Source organism: Rattus norvegicus, chromosome 16 (assembly GCF_021556685.1).
Source record: "Rattus norvegicus strain SHRSP/BbbUtx chromosome 16, alternate assembly SHRSP_T2T, whole genome shotgun sequence".
In the NCBI taxonomy this organism is placed as follows: domain Eukaryota; kingdom Metazoa; phylum Chordata; class Mammalia; order Rodentia; family Muridae; genus Rattus; species Rattus norvegicus.
This window is the reverse complement of record NC_141549.1, coordinates 57,218,718-57,242,769: the sequence shown is the minus strand read 5'-3', so window position 1 is coordinate 57,242,769 and position 24,052 is coordinate 57,218,718. Positions and strand designations below refer to the sequence as shown.

Sequence of the window (24,052 nt, the reverse complement as noted above, 5' to 3'; positions counted from 1 at the left end):
TACTAACACAGGCCTAGATGGCTTAGGTCTGTCTACTGATGGGCTTCCTTGACGCAATCAAGAGATGCAAGTAAAGGCAATAGGTATGCAGTGTTGTTGAGAATCCAAACCTACTCCATCTTGGGCCTGGCCTCTGTCTTAAAGGAAAAAAGGCCTGAAAATTGACCTCCAGCAAAACTGCAGCAATAACCACTTTCCAAGCAGGACCCCGTGGCTTGTTCTTGCCAGAATTACTCCCAAGCTACTTGCTAGCAACAGTTAGTCAAAGATGAGTCTGATTGGTTCAGGTGTACTTTCAGACCATTTGTGACTGTATACGGTCTTGCTTCAGAGTCCCCACCTGTCAGCTTATAGTCATTCTATTAGATGCTTGTCAGACCGGACACCCCCTCCTTTACCCCCTCACTTGCTCTTATTCTCCTATCAACCCTTTCCTGCTGAGGGTTCGAGGCTGCTCTACTTTCCCTTCCCGTCCTCCTTTGTCAGGGTTTGGCTGGAGGAGACCAATAGAGAGACCCTCATGCTATTACATACTTGGCGGTCTTTTGGGGTTCATGAACACTTCCTGGCACAACATTGCAAGCTAACACAGCCCTCTTTTTTCTTATAAATGGAATTCATGTTATACATTAAAATTATAGTAAAAAATGTATAAACCAATAACACCATGTTTTATTTTTATTGTCAAATACTGTTATTATTCATAATATTGTTGATGTGTATATATATAAATATATATCTATATCCGTATCTATATACCTATCCAAATATATATAGATAGGTATATAGATATATAGATATATATCTACAGGTAGAAAACATGTTTGTGTCAATATTACCAGAAACTCAAATCAATGGCTATTTGAGTATGACAGCATTACCACTGTTGGCTAGCATGACTTTTTCAACTCCACACATTCTTCTGGAATCACTAGAGCATTAAGGACCAAAATGTCATATGAATGGATAGGAAGATAACAATTATTCAGGTATGATGGCTCACAAATGCAAAGGCAGCACTAAGAGAGCTAATGCAGGAGAATTATAACTTCAAAGCAAGTCTGGGCTGCTAGATGGGTTCAGGCCAGTCTGAGCCCTGCACAGTCAGACCTATCTCAGAAACTAAACAAACGCTGTATCTGAGACTGTTCCCTGTGCTGACCATAGGTCATCAATCTGTGATCAAGTAACTGTTTGGCCACCTGACTGATTCCAGAATCTGACCGGCATGAGAAAACCCTCTTGGAAGCCACCTCAGTTCCCGTTGAAAAAGTGAAGCTCCTAATATTTGCAAGTAGCATATATGTTTTAGTTTTCTAATACCATATAACAATTTACTACAGTTAGTGGTGTTGTAGAAATTTTTAATCCCAATCTGAGCGGTCTACCCCCGCTTTGGTCACTCAGTTCCTGGATAAAAGACCCAGAATTTCATTATTTACAATAAGGCTTAAAGAGTACAAGAGCTGAGCAATTATCTACCCTCTATGCTATTACAATCTACTTTCCTATCGATATTCCTGAGTTATTACCTAGTATGTTTCATTTGGGCTGCTCTTAACTCCAATTGGCCAGCCCTTAGGGCCAGGTTTTCTTGACTCCTAACCTCTCCCTTCCTCCTTACCTTCTCCTCATTGTGGTTTTCCTTCAACCCCCTAGGCCCAGGTACCCTAAAAATCACCAATGTCTTTTCTTCCCAGCAACTGGCTATTGGCATATTTATTTACCAATCAGAAAAAAACATGTGGCAAGTTCATATAGAGTCACTTGGGTCTACATGCAGACTCTCTCATCTCTAGGGCAACCAGGTGTAGGGGGCCTACACTTAACATTCAATACACAGCAAATGACCAAACCTCAACAGGTGACTTAACACAGGACAAATGGATTCCTTCACAGTTTCTGTAGGTCAGAAGTCTGAACATGTAGCAGCTAGATTTTCCACTCCTGATACTATCCTCAAAAATGTTTGACTTTGGGCAAATTATTGGTGCTTATCTTTTCCTACCTCTCTTCTAATTACAGGATTTCTTTCTTGTAGCTGTTGAGTGGACAACTATGGAAGGTCCCACTCTTCTGGAAACTGTCAGCCGAAGATGTCCTTAAATCCTATAACCTACTAACCTACTTGGAGTTCCTTGACCCATGAACCACTGTGTGTGCGCAATTCACTCAAATGTCCCCTTTCTTTCAGGATAACTGAAACTCATTTCCTGATATCCTTCCTGTAATCAGACAAAGAAAATATTCATCTACTCATTGTCCTGATACACTTCCTGTGATCAAAGAAAACATTCATCCACTACAAGGGTTATGCAATTAATTCAAATCCGCCCAGATAACCCCCTTGTTCTAAAATCAACACATCTGAAACTTTACATTTGCAAGCTCACTTTAAAGCCATAGCTAGAATTGTTTCATTGAGCAACTACAGAAATGCTTCTGGAAACCAGAACCCTGGAGGTCTAATTGCCAATTAATCAGTACATGTAAAATAAGAGTAAATAGAACATGAACTGCAATGGAGGGAAACTGTCCCTTTAGCCCCTTCAGGTAACAAATTTTAATAGAAGACATAAACACATAATATCCTTGAAACTTGCTGTAAATTATGAAGTGAGATTCGAAGGGGCTGGTCATGATGCTTGGGTACAAAAACGAAGAGTTTGAGACTGATAGATGACTGCCCTTTGTGGCAAGCGTGTCCACACAAAGTGAAAGACATCACCTGCACTCCACCTTCAGACGCTTACGGGGAAGCCATAGGTCTTAGGACCACATGACTCAGGCCTAAGGTGTTCTGGATTGATTCTAAAGCTATGTGTTAATTTGGCTCCTGAAATCACGTGGGAACCCACACATCTGTACTGAGTCTCTGCCCCCTGATTGATTCTGATTGGGAAATAAAGTTGCTGGCAGTCAATGGCTGGGAAGGAAGACAGAGGCGGGACTTTTAGAATTCCCACAAGAGAAGGAGAAAGGAAATACTGTTATTCTCCGGAAGCGGGAAGATCAGGCAGAAGACCTACAGAAGACAGAGTAACAAAGCAGGCCAAGGAAGGATGCCCATCGGGGTCCCGGGCAGCAAAGATAAAATACAGGTTTAGTACGTATGAACTCGGGAATATTGGAGGGGAGTGGCCCAGCGACTGAGCTGATTGGGGCATATTTAAAAAATAAGACTGTGCATGTGCATCTTTTTTTTCTTTGTTTCTCCCTTCATGTTTTTTAATTGGATACTTTATCTACATTGCAAATGTTATCCCCCTTCCAGATTTCCCCTCCGGAAACCCCTATCCCATCCCCCCACCTCTGCCTCCATGACGGTGCCCCACCCACCCATTCTCTCCTGCCAACCTGCCCTGGCATTCTGTGTCGTTCATTTGAGAACTCCAGAGAGCAGGTGGCAAGAAAGTGTTCCACTGCAGCTGGGAAGTATAGAGTGGATTCCCACATTACTGCTGCTTCACTAAGGATCCACCATTCACATGCAATCAGGGCAACTCTGATCCCTGAACTCCGCTTTTAAAAATTGCTAGATAGTTCTTGCTCCCCAGTCACCAACACTGCTTTCCTTGCCCTCTCGACTGAAAGATTCCTTTCTTGACTTTTCACACAGTTGGGAATTCTTTCCGTTTCAAAGGTAAGCTCGACCAAATCTACAGCATGCTCACTTTGACAACTCAAGTCATATCTTATCCTGTTACTTCAAATGATAGGTCCCTTTCTTTTTTTTTTTAAATTTAGAGAATACTTTATTAGTTTTTGTAATCAAACCCACGTAGATAAGACCTTACATATTTAATACAGTGTGTTACCCCTGTACAAATGGAAAAAACTTAAGTTCAACATTTCTAGACCAATATGGCTGTTAATTTCTGTACAGTGCCAACTCAACACAGTAAACGGGGATACTTTTTTCCAAAGTTGACAGCACAGGTAAAGTTTCAAAAAATTCAAATTATATATCTGTATATATATATTTATATTTATATAAAAAGACCAATAATAGCAGTGTGTTATGCATCAACAGCACCAACAGCTTTTCCAGGTTCTGCAGTCATCTGAACAAAACTGTAGAGACATCCAGCACACTCCATTAAAAAAAAAAAAGTAAAAAAACAAAACCCAAGAAAACAGCACAGTTCTGTTACTCTTGTGGTACCTGGCACCATTTTTTTTTTAAATTAGCTTCTCAATCATCATCTGGAAAGAAAACATTCTGAGCAACATCATTAAAAACAGCTCTGATAAAGCACGGTCACTACTACGTATCATAAAGCAAGTACAAGCTATTTTACATCCACAGAGGTATGATACAGTACTGTCCTACATCTATAATACTAGAGGATACAATTTAAAAGGCATTATTTGAGACTTGATTCTACTTTTCCAGCAGAGGGCCCAAAGGATGGTGTGACACAGCTTTGTAAAGAAACATACTCTAGACAGGATTTCCTTTCACTAGTGGCACAGTTCTAAGGATTCATTCTCTCCATGAATGTCAGCTAAAACTGTTATTAAAAAAATGAAATATCCCTAGAACAAAACCGTATAACCACCAGATTCACATGAAGATGACCTAGTGGAGACAAGCTGGACCTCACCTTACCAACAAGCTATCAAATCTGTTATGTTTAAACAGTGAGACCTCCAAGGAAGGAGATGCCAAGTAGTGCTTCAAAGCTTCGGACCACAATCAAACACAGCATCCTTTTCAACAGAAGCAGAAGCTCATCTGAATATGCTCAAGGATGCTGACATCAACATTTAATCATCTCCTCACTCATCCAGGAAGAAGGGGAGATCAGTTACTACTGTACTTTATTGTGTTCAACCAAATCACCATGTTACAAAAATAGCAAGCTGCCATAATAAAAAATAAGGCTCCTCTATCCAGCACCAGATAGCATGATTTTACTTTCAAGCCTAGAAATTGCACACTTGTATATAAACCAACTGAAGATGAGGATTGAGAGTTCATCTTGGTGGATTTTTCCTTTGATGAATATGAAGTGTCCTTACTTATCTTTTTTGATGACTTTTAATTGAAAATTGATTTTATTAGATATTAGAATGGCTACTCCAGCTTGCTTCTTCTGACCATTTGCTTGGAAAGTTGTTTTCCAGCCTTTCACTCTGAGGTAGTGTCTGTCTTTGTCTCTGAGGTGTGTTTCCTGTAGGCAGCAGAATGCAGGGTCCTCGTTGCTTATCCAGTTTGTTAATCTATGTCTTTTTATTGGGGAGTTGAGGCCATTGATGTTGAGAGATATTAAGGAATAGTGATTATTGCTTCCTGTTATATTCATATTTGGATGTGAGGTTATGTTTGTGTGCTTTTCTTCTCTTTGTTTTGTTGCCAAGATGATTAGTTTCTTGCTTCTTCTAGGGTATAGCTTGCCTCCTTATGTTGGGCTTTACCCTTTATTATCCTTTGTAGTGCTGGATTTGTAGAAAGATATTGTGTAAATTTGGTTTTGTCATGGAATATCTTGGTTTCTCCATCTATGTTAATTGAGAGTTTTGCAGGATACAGTAACCTGGGCTGGCATTTGTGTTCTCTTAGGGTCTGTATGACATCAGTCCAGGATCTTCTGGCCTTCATAGTTTCTGGCGAAAAGTCTGGTGTGATTCTGATAGGTCTGCCTTTATATGTTACTTGACCTTTTTCCCTAACTGCTTTTAATATTCTTTCTTTATTTTGTGCATTTGGTGTTTTGACTATTATGTGACGGGAGGTGTTTCTTTTCTGGTCCAATCTATTTGGAGTTCTGTAGGCTTCTTGTATGCCTATGGGTATCTCTTTTTTTAGGTTAGGGAAGTTTTCTTCTATGATTTTGTTGAAGATATTTACCCTTTGAGCTGGGAGTCTTCACTCTCTTCTATACCTATTATCCTTAGGTTTGATCTTCTCATTGAGTCCTGGATTTCCTGTATGTTTTGGACCAGTAGCTTTTTCTGCTTTACATTATCTTTGACAGTTGAGTCAATGATTTCTATGGAATCTTCTGCTCCTGAGATTCTCTCTTCCATCTCTTGTATTCTGTTGGTAAAGCTTGTATCTACAGCTCCTTGTCTTTTCTTTTGATTTTCTATGTCCAGGGTTGTTTCCATGTGTTCTTTCTTGATTGCTTCTATTTCCATTTTTAATTCCTTCAACTGTTTGATTGTGTTTTCCTGGAATTCTTTCAGGGATTTTTGCGATTCCTCTCTGTAGGCTTCTACTTGTTCTCTAAGGGAGTTCTTTATGTCTTTCTTGAAGTCCTCCAGCATCATGATCAAATATGATTTTGAAACTAGATCTTGCTTTTCTGGTGTGTTTGGACATTCCATGTTTGTTTTGGTGGGAGAATTGGGCTCCGATGTTGCCATGTAGTCTTGGTTTCTGTTGCTTGGGTTCCTGCGCTTGCCTCTCGCCATCAGATTATCTCTAGTGTTACTTTGTTCTGCTATTTCTGACTGTGGCTAGACTGTCCTATAAGCCTGTGTGTCAGGAGTGCTGTAGACCTGTTTTCCTGTTTTCTTTCAGCCAGTTATAGGGACAGAGTGTTCTGCTTTCGGGCGTGTAGTTTTTCCTCTCTACAGGTCTTCAGCTGTTCCTGTGGGCCTGTGTCTTGAGTTCACCAGGCAGGTTTCTTGCAGGGGAAAAGTTTGTCCTACCAGAGGTTCCAAGGCTCAAGTTTGCTCGTGGGGTACTGCCTAAGTCCTCTCCGCTGTGGCAGCAACCGGGAAGATCTGCGCCGCTCTTGCCAGGAGCCTCCGTGCACCAGGGTTCCAGATGGCGTTTGGTGTTTTCCTCTGGCGTCCGAGATGTATGTACAGAGAGCAGTCTCTTCTGGTTTCCCAGGCGTGTCTGCCTCTCTGAAGGTTTAGCTCTCCCTCCCACGGGATTTGGGTGCAGAGAACTGTTTATCCGGTCTGTTTCCTTCAGGTTCCAGCAGTGTCTCAGGTGCAGGGGTCCTGCCGCTCCCGGGCCCTCCCCTACGGGAACCCAGAGGCCTTATACAGTTGCCTCTTGGGCCAGGGATGTGGGCAGGGGTGGGCATTGTTGTTGGTCTCCTCCGCTCTGCAGGAGTGCCCACCTGATCAGGCGGTGAGGTCTCTCTCCCACGGGGTTTGGGAGCAGAGAGCTGCTGCTGATAGGTCCCTTTCTTATCCTGAAAATCTTCTTATATTACTCTATCTGTGCCAGAAGAAACATCACCTTGATAATTTACTTTCCTACTTGCCTGGTACTTTGACAGTGCTCACGTAATATTGTAGAAGATCTGAATGCAGAAAGGAATGATTCACAGGTCTCCTCAGCAGGAGCCATGTCTGCCTTCCCTTATTATCTCTGGTCGTGTGACTTGGTAACCATCTGTGTTGACGTATTTCCTGTGAATCTGTCAAAATCCATAGCCCTGACTTGGATGTGTAGCAACATTTAAACAATACTTATAAACTGTTTGTCAACCAGTACTGAAGTTTAACTGTCCAGGAGGTTGAGGAATTTTCTAAGAAGCAAGGATATACTGATAAATAGAGCAGAGAGACATAAATATAGTGGCATCATGTGTAGACATGGGTTTTGACAAAAGACAGGCTTTGAACGAAATCTCAGCTTCACAATTCAACTCACTGGTTGTGTATACTTAAAAAGGATGAAGAACATCTTTAAGGCTGAATACCCTCCTTTATAAAAAGGACACTTAAAAAGATGTCCTCAATGCATGCATGTGTGAAACGGGTTATTAAAAATGACAGATTTCATGATGTGAACATGTTGACCTTCTCCAGTGCAGATAACAGGGACTTCTGCAACACTTGAAGAGTTACTAAGGAAATTTATAAGAATCATCTACACAACTAAGGGACTTTTCTGCAAGATGATAGACAGAAAAGAATGTCATAAGAGGAAGAAATTTTTAAAAAGAGGAAGAGATTATCAGTGACATTATGTCTTTGGGGAGAGCTAGCATTGAAACACCAGGGCCCTAGCATTCCTTTCAAGAATTTTTCTATCTCCTCATGGCCTCAATCAAAGTGAATGCTATCTGGCTTCAAGGCAGTCAACAGAGAGCTTGCTCTGTGCTCCTGCCAGTCTGACAGTGACTGGAGATAGTTCTAGCCAGGGCATTTTAGGTTAAAGAATGGCTGATGGTTAATGACAGAGAAAGAGAGTTTCTGGGCGGCTAAGTCATTGATCACACAACAAGCATGAACATTCCATTTTAGCCTTCCTCTGCTATACCAGGTGAAAGGCCAGTTAACTAACTGAGAAAAAACAGAAGGGACAAGGGAAAGAGAGGAAGGGCAGATCCTTCAGGTTCTCTCCTTCCCCAGGCATGCTTCCAGTCACCATCATTTCTCCTTCAGGAAAAAAAGCTTTACTGCAAGTCAAGTTCAAATTTCTTGGAATCAGTGGCAACTACATGACAGGACAGGAAGAAGTAAAAAGCTAAGCAAGCAGTAAAGCATCACACATTGTAGTAGCAGGCAGTTTGCCGAGGCAAATGTACTCATTGTCTTAATAATTAATGTGAAAAGGAGAGGTTATCCATGGATAAAAGTGCCTGCTATATAAGCATGAGGACTTCAGAGATCAGCATCCCTGATTTAAAAAGAAAAAAGAAAGGAAGGGAGGGAGGGAAGGAAGGAAGGAAGGAAGGAAGGAAGAAAGGCAAATAGATAGACATTGTTGACCCTGTATTTGTAACTCTGGTGTTGCAAAGGTGTTAGGGAGACTGGAGGGTTATTAAAGACTGCTTGCTCACAGACTAGCCCAGCTTTACAGAAGGACTATCTTCAAGGAGTGAATGATAAACAGGACACCTGATGTTTGTTTCCACTCTTCTGAGTACACACAGATTCTCCCTGATTCTCTCTGCATTCTATCTCTTTCTCAATGACTGTCTCTATATCACATATACATAATAAATAAATAAATAAATAAATAAATAAATAAATAATGTGAGTTTAGTTATTCTCAACATGAAAATGCATGTCCAGTTAGCCTCCAAAAATAATTTAACAGAGATTGGAATTTTAATGAAAGACATTTTTGCATTATCTAGAATCATCAAAAATTCTACAGAGAACTATTTATTTGCCAACAGATTGCTCCCAGAAGATAAGTTGGTCCCATTCTATAGACAGTGAGGAGATAGATGACAAAGAAACACATTTAAGTCGAGGTTTAAGAGTTAGAAACTTTGAAAAGTGTAGTTTCTAAGGTACAACACGGAAAGATTGGTTGTACAGCAGCAATTCTCGACCTGTGGATCATGACCCATTTAAGGGTTGAGCAACCATTTCCCCAGGGTCACATATCAGATATCCCACATATCAGATATTTATATTAAGATTCATAACAGAAGAAAAAATTACAGTTGTGAAGTAGCAACAAAATAATTTTATAGTTGGGGGTCAGCACAACATAAGGAACTGCATTAAAGGGTTGCATCACTGGGAAGCTCGAGAGCCACTATTGTAGAGAATAAAGAAAAGGAAATAGAGGCAGTGACTATTGACTTCTGGAGAAGCAATCTAAAGAGGACACCATTCCGGTTGTTTTGGCTTTGGGGTGTTTGTTTTCTTTGGTTTTCTCAATTTCATACAACCTAGAGTATCTGGAAAGAAGGAACTTCTATTAATAAAATGCCTCGACCAGACTGTCCTGTAGACAAGTTTATAGGGTATTTTCTTGGTTGTTTACTGGTATGGAGAGTCCATCATCCTGCACCAAACGAAGATAGGGCTACTCCTGGGCAGGTCATTCTGGAAAGTGTAAGAATGACAGAAAGAGTCAGCCACTGCTCACTCCTCCATGACCTCTGCTTCAGTTCCTGCCTTGCTTTCCCACAATGATGGGCTTTAGTTTATAAGCTTAAAAATACCTTTTCCTCCCCAAGTTGCTTTCAGTCATGATGTTTATCACAGCCACAGAAAGCAAACTAGGAATCTCACAAATGTCACCTGAGGCAGGTTGTGGTTTGAGGTCAGAAAGGCCTCCCATCCCTAATGAACAAGGGGAAGAAACCTCTCTTCACTACGGTGAAAGATTTTTCAATGCTGAGGAAAGGAGTAGAAAGATGTTTGCCCTTTTACAAAAATGAGAGAACACTTAATTTCTATGACAGCTGCTATTTATTTAATTCCAGCCCCATTCAAGGCTTATTAGTAAGCATCTCTACCTGGTATCTCACAGCAGTATGGTGACAAAGGTATCACAATGCCGATTTTAAAGATATAAAAACTGAAGCTTACAAGGTTAAGTTATTGTCACAAAGCCAACCAACTTTAGTGGGCTCTAAAATTACTACTCTTCTCTCTATTCAATTCCAATCTTTTATATATTTTTGAAAGAAGCAGACAGGTAAAATGTATATCGAAGGGGGGAAAACATGCTGAGAATGAAAGGAGGGAAATTTAGTAACTTCCTAACCAAATGATTTTCTATTTTTCCTATAAAGAAGCCAAAGTAATTTTCTCAGCACAGAGAAAGAACACCGCAATTGAAAACTAACAAGGAGTGTAGGTGGGGCAATCACTGGGGAAGGTACTTCGGAAAAGCTGTGAAATATGCAGTTAAAACTGAAACGTCTTCTCTTTGACAGAAAATTACAATGGGGGCTGGAGAGAAAACTTAGTTGGAAAAGTGCTTGCCTCCCAAACATGGGGACTGGAGTTCCATCTCCAGAAACCTTGTTTAATAACTCATTGCATGATGGAATGAGCTTAGAACCCCAGTGCCTGGGGCAAAAGACAGGATATCTCAAGGACTCACTGGTCAGCTAGCCTACTAGCCTATTTGGCAAACGTCCAGTCAATCAGAGCTCCTGTCTCAAAGCAAAGGTAAACAGAACCTGAAGAGTTCTGTTTACCTGAATTAACCTCTGACCTTCCCATGAATGCATAGATGTGTATAGTCATGTACCTACCTGTACATATATAGAGGGGGCCACTTTCACATATTCTGACACACACACACACACTGAACAGACACACGGATTACATAAGAACTCCTCTGCAATCTCTCTCATTTTGGTAACAGGATATTTTTTGACACATTTCAATGACTTTTTTTTTTAATTTCATTTCAGCGACTTGACAATCAAAGATTTCATTTTTCTTTTTCAAAATTCTTGGGTTTGAACCAGAGCCTCAAATATGCTCCAGCCTAGTTTGTCCCTCGGCCCTATTCAGCTTCAGATTATGAACCTAATAATTACAACAGGTGACATAGGAGCCAGAGTCACTGCGAGTGCTCTGGATGAGGAATCAAGCTGTGCTGCTTTCTTGTCCAAAGAACTAACTCATTCCTTCAAGTTTCTATAAGATTGTTCTGTAAGGAAAGACACACATGGTATGCACTCACTGATAAGTGGCTATTAGCCCAAATGCTTGAATTACCCTAGATGCCTAGAACAAATGAAACTCAAGACGGATGATCAAAATGTGAATGCTTCACTCCTTCTTTAAAAGGGGAACAAGAATACCCTTGGCAGGGAATAGAGAGGCAAAGATTAAAACAGAGACTGAAGGAACACCTTCAGAGCCTGCCCCACATGTGGCCCATACATATACAGCCACCCAATTAGACAAGATGGATGAAGCAAAGAAGTTCAGACCTACAGGAGCCGGATGTAGATCGCTCCTGAGAGACACAGCCAGAATACAGCAAATACAGAGGCGAATGCCAGCAGCAAACCACTGAACTGAGAATAGGACCCCCGTTGAAGGAATCAGAGAAAGAACTGGAAGAGCTTGAAGGGGCTCGAGACCCCATATGTACAACAATACCAAGCAACCAGAGCTTCCAGGTACTAAGCCACTACCTAAAGACTATACATGGACTGACCTTGGACTCTGACCTCATAGGTAGCAATGAATATCCTAGTAAGAACACCAGTGGAAGGGGAAGCCCTGGGTCCTGCTAAGACTGAACCCCCAGTGAACTAGACTGTTGGGGGGAGGGTGGCAATGGGGGGAGGATGGGGAGGGGAATACCCATAAGGAAGGGGAGGGGGGAGGGGAATGTTTGCCCGGAAACTGGGAAAGGGAATAACACTCGAAATGTATATAAGAAATACTCAAGTTAATAAAAAAAAAAAAAAAGATTGTTCTGTAAGGATGGCTCCAAACATTGCTGTGTATTTTAAAAGAATAAATGGTGAATGAAGTGGGATTGTTATTAACCTTCTAGTCTTTTCATTAGCCTCATCTTCCTGACTGTAAGAGAAATGGGATGCTAATAAAATGCTTTCTTTGCATTTCTGCCGACCTAAAAGAAGAAGCCTTTACTTAAATTATAGCTCATTTCATTGCCACAGTGTTGTATATTAGAAATTGATTGTGCCATTTCTTCTGTAATGGCTTCATTAAACTTGGGGGTAGCTTTCCTTTTTTAAAAAAAATAAGAAATAATGGGTTTATGAAAGTGAAATCTTTATTTTTATTGAGTCTACAATTTCAAGTAAAGCATATTGACTATAATTATAGCACTAAATTGAATCTAGGGACAATTATTATTTTCTGAATAAAATGAGATTGCTTACAAGGTTTTTCTTAAAATCAAATGTCATCTATCATCAATTTTCCTAAAGTTTTCCCATGTGCACTTCTAAACAAATAGAAAGAGTACTGATCAAAAGTACAAGTTATTCCAAGTCCTCTGTTTTGTCTGTGTTTTTTTTTCCAAAGATGTGGGATCTTTTTGTTTGTTGATTGTTTATGTACATGATCTTATGTGAATATGTCTGTGCTCCAGAGCCCATGGAGGCTAGAAAAAAGCATCAGAGTACCTGTTACTGAAGTTAATGCTTCATCAGACTGACCTGTAAGCAAGTCTGTAGAGTATTTGTTGTGTCTTGATTGCTGACTGATATGGAAGGGCCCAACTCTCCTGCATCTAATGTGGAAAGTGCTACCCCTGGGCAAGGGATTCTGGGAAGTGTAGTGAGTTAAAGAGAGTTAAATGGAGACACCATCATTTCTGCTTTTTTCAAAATATTTCTTAACCTTTAATAAAGTTATTCAGCAAATAACATCACAAAATTGTTTACCTAAGCTGTTAAATAATTAACTTTAACAAATTCAAGAGACTTGTAGGAAGAATAAAGAACACAATTTGTAGAGGAAGACAGAAACTAAATGAAAAGATATTCACAGAATTCTTTGTGGTTTACTGTTATGAATAATTTTATATTTTTTCATCTTTAAATTTTTTTTAGTTAGTATTGAAAATAATCACTGCCCCTTGGTCACAGTTACTTCCAGCCTCTCTTCTTGTCTATGTCTTTCCTATCAGTTTCTCTCTTATCTTGCATCATTTTAATCTCTTTACAACTTAAGTGTAATACAAAATTAGCTGAACTTGTTCCTGCCTTTAGAATTCAAAATCTCTGAGAAACTTTGCATGTAAACGAAACCACAGGAAAAGAACCACATTAGCATTCTCGTCATAAAGTGTGCGGCCTGTTAGATCTGAGGTACCCAAGATCTTCCGTTGAAGGTTTTCAAGTAACACCAATATAGACTAGAGGTGCAGAGCCTTATCAAAACCCTTCCTGGGATAGGAACATTGGAGGGTTGGAGGAAATGGAGAACTCAAAGTAAGGCCAAGTTGCAGCATAATATTTCCCCTTATGAAATATTCTTCATTCTTTCCCCAAACAGCACTTAATATGTGCAAAAATTTGAGCCCTGTAGCACCCCCTTCATCTGGACCACTGGTCTTCCTTACTGAGGCACTTTTTCATAAACTGAAGCATATGCTTTCCTTTAGCCAATTATTACTTGAGACAAGAACGTTTGACTTCCATCATAGAGAGTGCAGAGCATAGACTAGAGGGAGACCACAGGTTCAAGCATGCTTTGCAGGCACCACTTAAAGATCAAGGGAGAAAGCACTGCTGTGTTAAGAATGTCCTTAAAACATTCAACAGATTCTGTCATATTGAGACAGACAGACAGACAGACAGACAAAGGGAGAGAGAGAAGGAAGAAGGGACAGAGAGAAATAAAAATATAGTTCATTATTCTTCACGCTCCTGTTCCAGAAGCAACAGAAACAGTTTCTAATCTTTGACAAAGAAGAGAGGAAACAAATATTTCTATTAGATTTCAACCCCAGTTCCTAAATCCCAGCCCTCCCTCTTCCTCCTTACATCTATGACTCTGAAATCAGACCAAACTTAAACATTCTTGTGCCCAAAGAGTAGGGTACACCATGCATACATGGATAATCATGAATGAAGGAACCAATCGATGAATGATGAGAGCAATTTGGGGAGAAAATGGAACGAACAAGCAAATTTTCAGTTCTGGGAAATTTCTGGGTCACCCAACTAACAACTTTAAAATAGAGAAGAGAAAAAAAACCCAAATCTCCTTTTCCCAGAAATAACAACTAAAACCACAGGAATCCAAAGGGCAGTCTTTGAAACACATCCATTGAAACTAAATCCTTAAATAGGCACCATCTTCCTCTGCTGTCCTAGTAAAGTAAACTAGCATTTAAGATTAAATACTTCATCAGAAGGAGTAGAACCTTGGTCTTGTGCCCCTCATTCCAAAGATTAACAGATCTGAGCACAATTTTGTTTGGAATGGAAGCTGAGAAGGGATTATTAATGCCTCCTGTAAAGCTTTTGTCTCTAAATGATGGGACTTTTCTTTTGGCACCAAGTAGACATTTACCCACAATGTACAGACACTGTGATTGTCTGGCATGAGATCCAGAGGATAATGGACTTAGAAATAAATTCTACTCACTTTTTCTGTCTTAGAGAAACATAGAAGTCTTATGTATCACATATGGATAATGTTCTTGGAAACAAGGAGAAAATATCTTGACTATTTGGCTCAGAAGATCTTTATATTTTTCAAATCGCTTCAAAGTTTATATTATAAATATGGATTCATCCTTCTAAAAAGTTCTGAGAGTTCTGTCGTATGCAAATGAAAGAAATGTGGACATTCAGAATTGTATTTAAGAATCTGGAGATGTCTTCTGGATGTATGCATATAAGCCCCAGGAGGTACTCAACAATTTTAATATTCAAAAGCCTACAATATGTCTCTCTCTGTTGGCTGGAAAAACCAAGCTGTTTATTACTTTGCTGACAAAGCCCTTACAGGCCTATTCATAGAAATAATAAAAACCCAGACAAATTTAAAAGGTGGAAATTAAAGATATGCAGTAATTTCAGAAATAAATTCAAGAAGAGGAACTCCATTTGTGAGCTAAAAGATTCACATAGTGGTAAAAAACAGTCAAATGGAGAAATTGCTATTCAAGTACATGGTCTGGCATGTAACATGCTTTTACCCAAGAGAATCCTGGTTTGTTTTTTTGTGGGTTTCATTTTGGTTGTTTTGTTTTTATTTGATTTGTTGTCATCGTTTAAATAGATAGAAGAAAGAAGAAAAGGAAGCAAAAGACACTATGAGGGTGGTAGTAGACAGGTAACTGCGAAAAGCATGGTAGAAGCTAGGAGGCTTATGCTAGAGGTAATTCAGTGGCTGACAGCACATACCCTTCTACTAGAGGACCAGAATTTGGATCTCAGTACCCACAATTAGATGGCTCACAAAAGCCTATAACTCTAGTTCCAAGGCATCTGATGTCCTGTGTGGCGGTTTAAATATACTTAGCCCATGGGAAGTAACATTATTAAAAGGTACGCATTGTTGGAGGAGATGTGACCATGTTAGAGAAAGTGTGTCACTGCATATGTGGGCTTTGAGTGCACCTGGTACTCAACTCTGCTCAGTGAGGAAGACACCCTTCTTCCTAGCTGCCTGCAGAATTGAATCTCTCCTGGTTGCGTTTGGGTCAAGATGTAGAACTCTCAGCTCCTCCAGTACCGTGTCTGCCTGCACACTGCCATACTTCCTACTATGTGATAATGTAATGAACCTCTGAAACTATGAGCTAGCTCCAATTAAATGTTTTCCTTTATAAGACTTACCTTGGTCAAGGTGTCACTTCACACCAAAGAAACTCTAAGAAACCCTTTTCTGGCCCTCTTGCCACCGCCCCTCCCCACACACATACATACACAATGACTCTCATAGACTTGGGCTTTTAAGCAGTTGTTTTCCAGTTGGTGGCACTCTTTGGGGAGGTGTAGTTTACTGGAACATGTATGTCACTGAAGGTGGCTTTGGGAGTTTTTAATCTTCACCCATTTTTAATTCTCTCTGCTGGGCCTGAGGTTTAAAGATGAGACCTCTCAGCTTCCTGTTCCCACTACATTATGTCATGCCTCCTTGTCATAATGGGTTTTTATGCTGCCAGAACCTTAAGCCAAAATAAATGTTTTTATAGATTGCCTTGGTCGTGGTATTTAATAGCAGCATCAAAAAAATAACTAGGGGTTGGGGATTTAGCTCAGTGATAGAGCGCTTGCTTAGCAAGCGCAAGACCCTGGGTTCAGTCCCCAGCTCCAAAAAAAAAAAAAAAAAAGAAAGAAAGAAAGAAAGAAAGAAAGAAAGAAAGAAAGAAAAAAATAACTAATACAAAAAGACAGACACACACATAAAGGCAATAGAATAAGACTTGAAAAAAGAATCCCTTACTATCATAAGGCAACTCCCTTTCCAGGTTTAGTATTTGTCCTAAAAATAGTAAATTTTTTCACGAAGAATCACTTAGTGGGTGTAGTGTGTTAGGATGTTTTTTCTTTCTTTCATTTGTACTTCCTGGCTTTCACATTGGTCTCTAATCTGAAAGATACAAAGGACCTTTATGTGTGTGTGTGTGTCTTTGTGTATTAGCTTTTTTTTTTTTTTTTGATACTGCTATTAAATACCACAACCAAGGCAATCTATAGAAAAGTTTGTTTTGGCTTAAGGTCTTGGCAGCATAAAAACCCATTATGACAAGGAGGCATGACATAATGTAGTGGGAACAGGAAGCTGAGGACAAAGGACCTCAATAGCAATTTTTCCTCTCCTCTCACTTCCTGCTCTTTCTCATATGTGCCATAAAAACAAATTCTATTTGTAGAAACTATAAGTAAAGGCACCAAATAATGGAAGGACAAATAGCTATCTTTTGCCACCAAGTGAAATTTCCAGTTCAAGGAATGGGTTACATCTAAGTGAGATGTTTAGTCGGAGGTCCCATGGAAACCCACAAACAACTTAGGCTGTTGTCAAGGTTATTGATCACATTCCACACATTGATGGTAGAGCCCCATTGGTAAAGACAACACCTACCCAACTCATTGAATGCAGAGCAATTGAGCATAGATTGGTGCCTCCTAGAGCCTTCACCTCTGTGGCTTAATCTTCACCATACTGATAGGTAATCCTCAAACTATCAGGTAAAGGCCAACCTCTTGCAGCCTTTCCTCCTAAACCCATTTCCATTCCTTTGTGTAACCTGAGACCTGCAGAAGCACACTTGAACCAATGACCCCATAGCCACAGCCACCACACTTGTCTAGGATCCAGAAGCGCAACTGCAACCAAGTAATGGAACAACCATACAACAACCTGTCACTTCTGTTTCCGACCCGCAGAAAAGAGCGACGACACAGCGTTCTTCTCAAAGCAGTTTATTCAGGAACCTTACAGCATGCTAGCAGGAATCTTTCTTTTCTTTTCTTCTTCTCCTCCTCCCAGCCCCCGAGCACACTCCCTTATATCCTCCCTCAACTCCGCCTCCTCAGTCCAGACTGCGTAATCTCAGTTCATAGGTCCACGTCACATGACCTGATCTTGCGTCATGGTGCGCCTGCACAGCTCTCACAATGGACGTGGCTAGTTTCAGGTGTGTGAGGAAGTCAGGTGCTAGTCATGAGACTTAGCTGCCGTCCTGAGCGCCATCTTGGGACTGTCACCACACCGGTTCCCCACAAAAACCGAATATTGACATCAAGAAACACCTCAAACATCAAAAATCGAACTCAAAAGCACAAACACGAAGAGGCATAACAGTATGTCTCTTCTAAGATCCAGAAATACTGTTGCAGTAGGCCCTGAGAGATGCAATTGAACTGAAGCACAAGATAAGAATTTCAAAATAGCAATTATTAATATGTTCGAGGACCTTAAAAATGATAAGAATTAATGAAGACATAAAAACACAAAGAGTTGAATGAGATAATGAAAACATTTCAAGACATGAATGTAGAAAGAGAATACCTGGAGAAAGCCCAGATTGGAATAAAACTGAAAAGTGAAAAATTCAGGAGGTCAAATAAAATCTCTAGGGGTAAGCCTCACCAATAGATTATAAGACATGAAAGAGGGCATTTCAAATCCTGAAGACAAGGTGAAGAAATAGACAGCTCAGTTAAAGAAATAATACAGGAAGGAAAAATCCAGGCACAAAACATCCAGGAAATCTGGGACACTATAAAAAAAATCAAACCTACAAATAATGAGGACAAAGAAACAAAGGTCAAAGGCAGAGAAAAATATTTTAAACCAAGTGATAAAAGAAAATTTCCCCATACTAAAGAAAGAGATTTCTGTCAATGTACAAGAAACAAATGGAACACCAAATAGAATCAGAAAAGAAATTCTCCATTACACATAATAATCTGAACACTAAATATGTAGAAGAAAGCAAGAATATTAAAAGCTGCATGGTAAAATGACCAAGTAGCATATGAAGGTAGACCCACTGAAATAAATTCACTGGAAATTCTGAAGGTCAAAAGGTCTTAGACCACAGATGCTAGCCATACCGAGAAAAACTATCAATCACAATCAATGGAGGTATAAAAATGTTCCATGATATGATCATTCCAGCTCTCCAGAAGGCACTAGAAGAAAAACTGTATCTGAAGAAGTTAATCACACCCAAGAAAACAGAGGAATAGGTAATCCCAAAACAGTACATCAAAAGAGGTGGAAAATCCACACAATAACAACAAAATAACAGCAATCAATAAACACTGCTCATTGAAAATTCTCAATATCAGTGGTCTTAATACTCTAAGAAAAATGCACAGACTAACAGATTATACTGAAAAACAGGATCCTTCTTTCTGTTGCATCCAAGAAATATAACTTACCAAGAAATTTAACTTAGAAAGATAAAAATGATAATTCTAAGCAAATGGACTTAAGCAAAAATCAGGTAAAGCCATTTTAATGTCAGGCAAAATAGACTTCAAACCAAAACTAATCAAGAAAGATATGAAAGAAAATCATATAGTCATTGAAGGAAAGAAATACACCCAAATAAATTGCAATTCTTAATACCTATGCATCAAACACAAGGGCACAGAGGTTCATAAAAGAAAAACTTCTGCAGCTAAAACACTTATTGAAGCTTGCAAAGTGCTAGTGGATGGCTTCAAAGCCCCATTCTTGCCAATAAACATGTCATGAAGACAAAAACTAAACAGAGATATACCAGAGTTAAATAAAATTATAGACCAAACAGTGCTAGCTGACATCTATAGAAAAATTCACCCAAATATAAAATAATACACCTTTTCCTCAGCATCTCATGGAACATTCTCCAGAATTGACCACATACTTGGACACAAAGCAAGTCTCAACAGATACAAGGCAATTGAAATAACAGCCTGCATCCTGTCAGAGCACCATGGATTAAAGCTGAGTAGCCACCACAAGAGAAAGAACAGAAAGTCTGCAAACTCATGGAGTCTGAACAACTCAGTACTGAATGAAAACTATTATCACAGAAATCAAGATAGAAATTAAAAACTTTAGCACTGAAAGAAAATGAAAACACAATATACACAAGCCTATGGGACACAATGAGAGCCATTTAAAGGGAAGTTTATAGCACTAAATTGCCTATATAAAAAAAAAAAAAACCTGAAAAGTTCTCATATTGGTAAATGAGAAACACACCTGAAAGCTCTAGAAGAACAGGAAGAAATAAAAATCAAAAAGAATACTGTAGAAGTCCCACACCCGCGGATCCCGGCCCACAGCAGCTCTCTGCTCCCAGACACCATGGGAGAGAGACCCGACCGCCTGGTCAGGTGGGCACTCCAGAGGCTGCAGAGCGGAAGAGACCACCAACACTGCCCACCCCTGCCCACATCCCTGGCCCAAGAGGCAACTGTATAAGGCCTCTGGGTTCCTGTGGGGGAAGGCCCAGGAGCGGCAGGACCCCTGCCTGAGACACCGCCGGAACCTGAAGGAAACAGACCGGATAAACAGTTCTCTGCACCCAAATCCCGTGGGAGGGAGAGCTAAACCTTCAGAGAGGCAGACAAGCCTGGGAAACCAGAAGAGACTGCTCTCTGTACATACATCTCGGACGCCAGAGGAAAACACCAAAGGCCATCTGGAACCCTGGTGCACCGAAGCTCCCGGAAGGGGCGCCGCATATCTTCCTGGTTGCTGCCGCCGCAGAGAGCCCGTGGGCAGCACCCCGAGAGCAAACTTGAGCCTCGGGACCACAGGTAAGACCAACTTGTCTGTTGCAAGAAGGCTGCCTGGTGAAATCGGGACACACAGAGGCAGAACTCCTCTAGGACCCGACACGTTCTGGGTTTGCCGGAAATCCCAAACCCGCGGATCCCGACCCGCAGCAGCTCTCTGCTCCCAGACCCCGTGGGAAAGAGACCTCACCGCCTGGTCAGGTGGGCATTCCTGAGGCTGCATAAGCTCCCGGAAGGGGCGGCACAGGTCTTCCTGGTTGCTGCCGCCGCAAAGAGCCCGTGGGCAGCACCCTGCGAGCAAACTTGAGCCTCGGGACCACATGTAAGACCAACTTTTCTGCTGCAAGAAAGCTGCCTGGTGAACTCAAGACACAGGCCCACAGGAACAGCTGAAGACCTGTAGAGAGGAAAAACTACACGCCCAAAAGGAGAACACTCTGTCCCCATAACTGACTGAAAGAGAGGAAAACAGGTCTACAGCACTCCTGACACACAGGCTTATAGGACAGTCTGGCCACTGTCAGAAATAGCAGAACAAAGTAACACTAGAGATAAACTGATGGCGAGAGGCAAGCGCAGGAACACAAGCAACAGAAACCAAGACTTCATGGCAACATCGGAGCCCAATTCTCCCACCAAAACAAACATGGAATATCCAAACACACCAGAAAAGCAAGATCTAGTTTCAAAATCATATTTGATCATGATGCTGGAGGACTTCAAGAAAAATGTGAAGAACTCCCTTAGGGAAACACAGGAAAACATTAATAAACAAGTAGAAGCCTACAGAAAGGAATCGGAAAAATCCCTGAAAGAATCGCAAAAATCCCTGAAAGAATTCCAGGAAAACACAATCAAACAGTTGAAGGATTTAAAAATGGAAATAGAAGCAATCAAGAAAGAACACATGGAAACAACCCTGGATATAGAAAACCAAAAGAAGAGACAAGGAGCTGTAGATACAAGGTTCACCAACAGAATACAAGAGATGGAAGGGAGAATCTCAGGAGCAGAAGATTCCATAGAAATCATTGACTCAACTGTCAAAGATAATGTAAAGCGGAAAAAGCTACTGGTCCAAAACATACAGGAAATCAAGGACTCAATGAGAAGATCAAACCTAAGGATAATAGGTATAGAAGAGAGTGAAGACTCCCAGCTCAAAGGACCAGTAAATATCTTCAACAAAATCATAGAAGAAAACTTCCCTAACCTAAAAAAAGAGATACCCATAGACATACAAGAAGCCTACAGAACTCCAAATAGATTGGACCAGAAAAGAAACACCTCCCGACACATAATTGTCAAAACACCAAATGCACAAAATAAAGAAAGAATATTAAAAGCAGTTAGGGAAAAAGGTCAAGTAACATATAAAGGCAGACCTATCAGAATAACACCAGACTTTTCGCCAGAAACTATGAAGGCCAGAAGATCCTGGAGTGATGTCATACAGACCCTAGGAGAACACAAATGCCAGCCCAGGTTACTGTATCCTGCAAAACTCTCAATTAACATAGATGGAGAAACCAAGATATTCCATGACAAAACCAAATTTACACAATATCTTTCTACAAATCCAGCACTACAAAGGATAATAAAGGGTAAAGCCCAACATAAGGAGGCAAGCTATACCCTAGAAGAAGCAAGAAACTAATCGTCTTGGCAACAAAACAAAGAGAGTGAAAGCACACAAGCATAACCTCACATCCAAATATGAATATAACGGGAAGCAATAATCACTATTCCTTAATATCTCTCAACATCAATGGCCTCAACTCCCCAATAAAAAGAAATAGATTAACAAACTGGATACACAACGAGGACCCTGCATTCTGCTGCCTACAGGAAACACACCTCAGAGACAAAGACAGACACTACCTCAGAGTGAAAGGCTGGAAAACAACTTTCCAAGCAAATGGTCAGAAGAAGCAAGCTGGAGTAGCCATTCTAATATCAAATAAAATCAATTTTCAACCAAAAGTCATCAAAAAAGATAAGGAAGGACACTTCATATTCATCAAAGGAAAAATCCACCAAGATGAACTCTCAATCCTAAATATCTATGCCCCAAATACAAGGGCACCTACATACGTAAAAGAAACCTTACTAAAGCTCAAAACACACATTGCACCTCACACAATAATAGTGGGAGATTTCAACACCCCACTCTCATCAATGGACAGATCATGGAAACAGAAATTAAACAGTGATGTAGACAGACTAAGAGAAGTCATGAGCCAAATGGACTTAACAGATATTTATAGAACATTCTATCCTAAAGCAAAAGGATATACCTTCTTCTCAGCTCCTCATGGTACTTTCTCCAAAATTGACCATATAATTGGTCAAAAAACGGGCCTCAACAGGTACAGAAATATAGAAATAATCCCATGCGTGCTATCAGACCACCACGGCCTAAAGCTGGTCTTCAATAACAATAAGGGAAGAATGCCTACATATACGTGGAAATTGAACAATGCTCTACTCAATGATAACCTGGTCAAGGAAGAAATAAAGAAAGAAATTAAAAACTTTTTAGAATTTAATGAAAATGAAGGTACAACATACCCAAACTTATGGGACACAATGAAAGCTGTGCTAAGAGGAAAACTCATAGTGCTGAGTGCCTGCAGAAAGAAACACGAAAGAGCATATGTCAGCAGCTTGACAGCACACCTAAAAGCTCTAGAAAAAAAAGAAGCAAATACACCCAGGAGGAGTAGAAGGCAGGAAATAATCAAACTCAGAGCTGAAATCAACCAAGTAGAAACAAAAAGGACCATAGAAAGAATCAACAGAACCAAAAGTTGGTTCTTTGAGAAAATCAACAAGATAGATAAACCCTTAGCCAGACTAACGAGAGGACACAGAGAGTGTGTCCAAATTAACAAAATCAGAAATGAAAAGGGAGACATAACTACAGATTCAGAGGAAATTCAAAAAATCATCAGATCTTACTATAAAAACCTATATTCAACAAAATTTGAAAATCTTCAGGAAATGGACATTTCCTAGACAGATACCAGGTATCGAAGTTAAATCAGGAACAGATAAACCAGTTAAACAACCCCATAACTCCTAAGGAAATAGAAGCAGTCATTAAAGGTCTCCCAACCAAAAAGAGCCCAGGTCCAGACGGGTTTAGTGCAGAATTCTATCAAACCTTCATAGAAGACCTCATACCAATATTATCCAAACTATTCCACAAAATTGAAACAGATGGAGCCCTACCGAATTCCTTCTACGAAGCCACAATTACTCTTATACCTAAACCACACAAAGACACAACAAAGAAAGAGAACTTCAGACCAATTTCCCTTATGAATATCGACGCAAAAATACTCAATAAAATTCTGGCAAACCGAATTCAAGAGCACATCAAAACAATCATCCACCATGATCAAGTAGGCTTCATCCCAGGCATGCAGGGATGGTTTAATATACGGAAAACCATCAACGTGATCCATTATATAAACAAACTGAAAGAACAGAACCACATGATCATTTCATTAGATGCTGAGAAAGCATTTGACAAAATTCAACACCCCTTCATGATAAAAGTCCTGGAAAGAAGAGGAATTCAAGGCCCATACCTAAACATAGTAAAAGCCATATACAGCAAACCAGTTGCTAACATTAAACTAAATGGAGAGAAACTTGAAGCAATCCCACTAAAATCAGGG

General features: G+C 40.2%; 1 protein-coding gene and 2 long non-coding RNA genes across 3 annotated transcripts in view; all 3 read right to left on the bottom strand.

The window, feature by feature from the left end:
- Nucleotides 1-16,188, bottom strand: part of LOC134482383 (uncharacterized) — a 37,388-nt gene extending 21,200 nt beyond the window's left edge. Inside the window, exon 1 of the long non-coding RNA XR_015639925.1 lies at nt 16,047-16,188. This is a non-coding gene — a long non-coding RNA (uncharacterized LOC134482383). The remainder of the gene's footprint in view (nt 1-16,046) is intronic.
- The window catches only part of LOC148000571 (uncharacterized), a 99,073-nt gene extending 78,244 nt beyond the window's left edge, over nt 1-20,829 (bottom strand). For both annotated transcript variants that reach the window (XR_015639927.1, XR_015639926.1), the window contains exon 1: nt 20,557-20,829. This is a non-coding gene — a long non-coding RNA (uncharacterized LOC148000571). The remainder of the gene's footprint in view (nt 1-20,556) is intronic.
- Erich1 (glutamate-rich 1) overlaps nt 1-24,052 on the bottom strand; it is a gene marked incomplete at its 5' end in the record, with an annotated part of 52,793,804 nt that overhangs the window by 26,421,594 nt on the left and 26,348,158 nt on the right.